This window comes from Balaenoptera ricei, chromosome 1, assembly GCF_028023285.1.
Source record: "Balaenoptera ricei isolate mBalRic1 chromosome 1, mBalRic1.hap2, whole genome shotgun sequence".
Taxonomy (NCBI): Eukaryota; Metazoa; Chordata; class Mammalia; order Artiodactyla; family Balaenopteridae; genus Balaenoptera; species Balaenoptera ricei.
The window spans coordinates 151081292-151086767 of NC_082639.1; the positions used below are offsets into that span (position 1 = coordinate 151081292).

Genomic DNA, 5476 nt, shown 5'->3' on the forward strand with positions numbered 1-5476 from the left:
CAGAGATTAGTGGGGAATCCAGTTCCTGTGGAGACAGCAATTCTCTGGTCTCCTAGAGGAGATAAATTATAATATTTTATTTGTGTCACAGTAGGGGAAAGGAAGGGGAAGTTCTCTGGCTTCTGTCCCTTTGTCCTGGAAGAATTACAGACTTATATGGAACATATCTCCTGCTTTCTTGCCTTATTATTATTGTTTTCTTTTTTTCCTTGTTCACATTTGCTTGAATTTTTTACCATTTTTATTGTGATATAACTGACATATAATGTGTAAGTTTAAGGTGTACATTTGTGATGATTTGATTTGATATATGTGTATATTTCAAAATGATTATACCAATAAGGTTGGTTAACACATCCATCATCTCACATAGTTACCTTGTGTGTGTGTGTGTGTGTGTGTGTGTGTGTGTGTAGAACTTTAAAGACTGACTCTCAGAAACTTTCAAGTATACAATACAGTACTGTTTTGTCATCCTGCTGTACGTTAGATACCCAGAAATCATTCATTTCAAAACTGGAAATTTGTATCCTTTGACCACCTTCATCCATCCCATCCCACCTCCCTCAATCCCTGCCAACCACCAATCTCTGTTTTTATGAGTTTGTTTTTTTTTAAGGCTCTACATATATGTGAGCTCATATAGTATTTATCTTTTTCTGACTTATTCACTGAGCATAATACCCTCAACTTTCATCCATGTTGTTGCAAATGGCATGATTTCCTTCTTTTTTATGGCTGAATAATATTCCATTATATATATCTGTATCTATTTGTCTATCTATCTATCTATATTACATTTTTTTTTCCATTCATCCATTGACAGACACTTATGTTGCTTCCATACCTTGGCTATTGTGAATAACACTGCTTTGAACATGGAGTAGAGATATCTCTTCGAGATAGTGATTTCATTTCCTTTGGACATGTACCCGAAAGTGGAATTTCTGGATCATATGATAGTTCTATTTTTAATTTTTTGAGGAAACTTTGTACTCTCCCATACTGCACCAGTTTACACTCCCACCAACAATGCACAGGGGATCCCTTTCGTCCACTTCCTTACCAATACTTGTTATCTCTTGTCTTTTTGATGATAGCCATTCTAACAGGTGTGAGGTGATATCTCACTGTGGATTTGATTTGCATTTCCCTGATGATTAATGATGTTGAGTACCTTTCCATGTACCTGTTGGCCATTTGTATATCTTCTTTGGTAAAATGCCTATTCAGATCCTTTGACTATATTTAATTAGGTTATTTGGGGTTTTAGTTTTGGTTTGGGGTTTTTTTTTTTGCTATTCAGTTGTATGAACTTCTACTATATTTTGGATATTAACCCCTTATCAGATATATGGTTTGCAAATATTTCTCCCATTCTGTAGGTTGCCTTTTCGTATTATTAATTATTTCTTTTGCTGTGCAGAGGCTTCTTAGTTTGATATAGTCCCACTCGTTTATTTTTGCTTTTGTTGCTTGTGCTTTAGGTGTCAAACCAAGAAGATTATTGCCAAGACCAATGTTAAAGAGCTTACCTCCATTTTTTCTTATAGGACTTCTGTAGTTTCAGATATTACATTTAAGTCTTAATCCATTTCAAGTTAATTTTTGTGAGTAGTGTAAGGTAAGGGTGTAGTTTCATTATTGAAGAGACTATCTTATTCTCTGAGTATTCTTAGCTCCCTTGACAAATACTGGTTGACGTAAATGCATGAGTTTATTTTTGGGTTCTCAGTTCTGTTCCACTGGTCTGTGTGTCTGCTTTTAATGCCAGTACCATACTGTTTTGATTACTATAGGTAATATAGCTTGAAACCTGTAAGTGTGCATCCTGCTTTTGTTCTTCTTTCTCAAGATCGTTTTGGTTATTCAGGGTCTCTCATGTGGTTCCACACAAATTTCAGGATTTCTTTTTCTATTTCTGTTTTTAAAATGTCATTAAAATCTTTGTAGGGACTGCATTAAATCTGTAGATTGCTTTCAGTAGTATGGACATTTTAACAATATTAATTCTTCCAGCCCATGAACATAGAATATCCTTTTATTTGTTTGTGTCTTCAATATCTTACATCAATGTTTTATACTTTTCAGTATACAGATCTTTCACCTCTTTGGTTAAGTTTATTCCTAAGTATTTTTATTCTTTTTGATGCTATTAAATGAGATTGTTTTCTTTATTTCTTTTTCAGATAGTTTGTTGTTAGTATATAGAAATGCAACCAATTTTTGCATATTGATTAAGAAAAGAAATGAGAGTTGCTGACAGGCAAATATGGAACATCCAAAGAGAAGTAGAAGAACTAAAACTATCTCTGAAAGATGCTGCTAAGAAGGACCAGAAGGATATCTGTGTAGTTTTGGCCAAAGAGGAGATCAGGTCAAGGAAGGCTGTGAGCAAGCTTTACGCATCCAAAGCTCACATGAATTCTGTGCTCACAGGGATGAAGAACCAGCTTGTGGTCTTGTGAGAGGCTGGTTCCTGTAGAAGAGCACAGAAGTGATGAAGGCTATTCAGAGTCTTGTGAAGATTACATAAATCCAGTTCAAATAAATAGATTATAGAATGAAGATAAAATAAATAGATTAATAAATGCAGGCATTGTCCAAAGAGATGAAGAAGGCTGGGAACATGGAGAGATGTTAGAGAACACTTTTGAAAGCATAGATGATCAAGAAGAAATGGAAAAAGCAGCAGAAATGGAAATTGACAAAATTCTGTTTGAAATTACAGCAGGGGCCTTGGACAAAGCACCTAGTAAAGTGACCAATGCTGTTATGGAACCTGAATCTCCAAGAGTGACGGCCACCTCAGAAGATGAAGAGGAGGAAGAGGCCCTGGAGGCCATGCATCCCAGCTGGCCATGCTTTGTGGCTAGGGGCCACCCTGCTGGGCCTCAGGCTTTTCTCATGGCCCACTTGCTGGGTGTACATACACTCCTCTGATGCAACTACTATTTTATGTATCTCTTGCACTACACCTCTGTGATGAGGCATTGCATTCTGGAGAAGATTCTCTCCTAATATCTCTTCACTCTCTGCAGAAGTTTTGTGATCTCAGCCAGACTGTTCTTATGAGAAGTGGTGTATTAAATGCATCATTTTTAGGAGTATAAACAGAAGTATCTTTTTAGGGGAGAAGCAAAGAAATCTGTCTTCTCACAAAGCACTTTTGAGAATAGAGTTGATTGCCTGAATGTTGAGGACTCTATATTTTTTTTGTATGTAAAACACTATATAAATAGATTTTAATAAATTTCTGCTTTAACACTTAGAAAAAAATTTAAAGTTTTCTATGTATAAGATCATGTCATCTGCAAACAGAGAAAATTTTACTTCCTCCTTTCTGATTTGGATGATTTTTATTTCTTTTTCTTGACTGACTCGTCTGGGTAGGACTTCCAGTATTATATTGGATAGAAGTACTAAGAGAGGGTGCCTATGTCTTGTTCCTGATCTTAGAGGAAACACTTTCAACCTTTCACCATTGAGTATGATGTTAGCTGTGGGCTTGTCATATATGGCCTTTATTATGTTGAGGTATGTTCCTTCTATACTCAAATTGAGAGTTTTTATTACGAAAGGATGTTGAATTTTGTCAAATGCTTTTTCCACATCTATTGAGATGATCATATGATTTTTATCTTTCATTCTATTAATGTGATGTATTGCATTTAATAATTTGCAAATATTGAGCCATTCCTTGAATTCCACTTGATCATGGAATATGATCTTTTTATTGTGCTGTTGAATTCGGTTTGCTAGTATTTTGTTGAGAATTTTTATGTTGACATTTGTCAGGGATATTGGCCTGTAGTTTTTTTCATATAGTGTCCTTATCTGACTTTGGTATTAGGGTAATGCTAACATTGTATCATGAGTTTGGAAGTGTTCCCTCCTTTTCATTTTTTGGGGGAGAGTTTGAAAAAAATGCATTAATTCTTTAAATTAATTCAAAATTCATTAATTCTTCAAATGTTTGGTAGGATTCACTAGTGAAATGATCTGGTCCTGGACTTTTCTTTGTTGGGAGGTTCTTTATTCAATCTCCTCACTCATTATTGGTCTGTTCAAATTTTCTGTTTCTTTATCATTTGGTCTCAGTAGGTTGTGAGTGTCTGGCAATTTATATATTTCTTCCAGGTTGTCTTATTTGTTGGTGTATAATTGTTCTTAGTAGTCTCTTATGATCCTTTATATTTCTGTGATATTAGTTGTAATGTCTCCTCTTCTGTTTATAATTTTTTTGAGTCCCCTCTCTTTTTTTCTTGGTTAGTCTAACTAAAAATTTGTCAATTATGTCTTTTCAAAGAACCAACTTCTAGTTTTGTTAATTTTTCTCTTGCTTTCCTATTTTTTATTTTATTTATTTCTCCTCTAATCTTTATTATTTCATTCTTTCTGCTAACTGATCTTTGTTTTCTTTTTTCCTAGTTCTTTGAGGTATGTTAGGTTGTTTATTTGAGATCTTTCTTTTTTTCTTAATATATGTATTTATAGTTATAAACTCTTCTCTTAGAACTGCTTTTGCTGCATCCCATAAGTTTTGGTGTGTTGTGTTTCCATCTTCATTTGTTTCAAGATCTTTTTTATTCCCTTTTGATTTTTTTTGACCCATTCATTGTTCAAAAATGTGTTTTCAATTTCCACACAGTTGTGAATTTTCTAGCTTTTCTCTTGTTTTGTTTGCTACTTTCATACCATTGTGGTCAGAAAAGACGCTTGATAATTTCTATCTTCTTGAATTTGTTGAAACTTGTTTTGTGGCTTAACATATACAATAAGTCCCCTACATACGAACCTTCAAGTTGTGAACTTTCAAACATGTGAACATGCGTTTCCATGTCCAATCATGTAAGTTATTTCACATGTCTGGTGTACATTGTTAGATGCATGCATCCTCTACAAATAGTTGTGCTTTTGTGTATTTTAATGTACAGTACTGTATAGAATACAGCATATAGATATAGATACAGTACAGTATCTTTATTTCAAGCCCAGGATGTCTGGAAGCAAGCATAAAAGCAGTGATGATGTAGCTGGTACTACTGTACTTTTCAAGGTACTATATTCTAAGATTTAAAATGTTTTCTTTATTTTTTGTGTTTGTTTTTTATGTATTATTTGTATGAAAAGTATTATAAACCTATTACAGTACAGTTCTATATATAGCCGATTGTGTTAGTTCAGTACCTAGGCTAACTTTGTTGGACTCACAAACCAGTTGGACTTACGAATTTGCTCTCAGAATGGAACTCATTCGTATGTAGGGGACTGACTGTAATCTATCCTAGAAAATGTTCCACGTACACTTGAGAAGCATGTTGTATTCCGCTGCTGTAGGATGGAATGTTCTGTATATATCTGTTAGTTCAATTTGGTCTAGAGTGTTCAAATCTGCTATTTCCTTAGTGATTATATGTCTGAATGATCTACCCCTATTGAGATTGGGGTATTAAAGTCCTCAACTATTATTATA

At 34.2% G+C, this 5476-nt stretch overlaps 1 pseudogene; it reads left to right on the plus strand.

The window, feature by feature from the left end:
• Positions 1 to 326: 326 nt before the first annotated feature.
• LOC132371132 (charged multivesicular body protein 3-like) lies at positions 327 to 3053 on the plus strand (annotated as a pseudogene).
• Positions 3054 to 5476: the final 2423 nt, after the last annotated feature.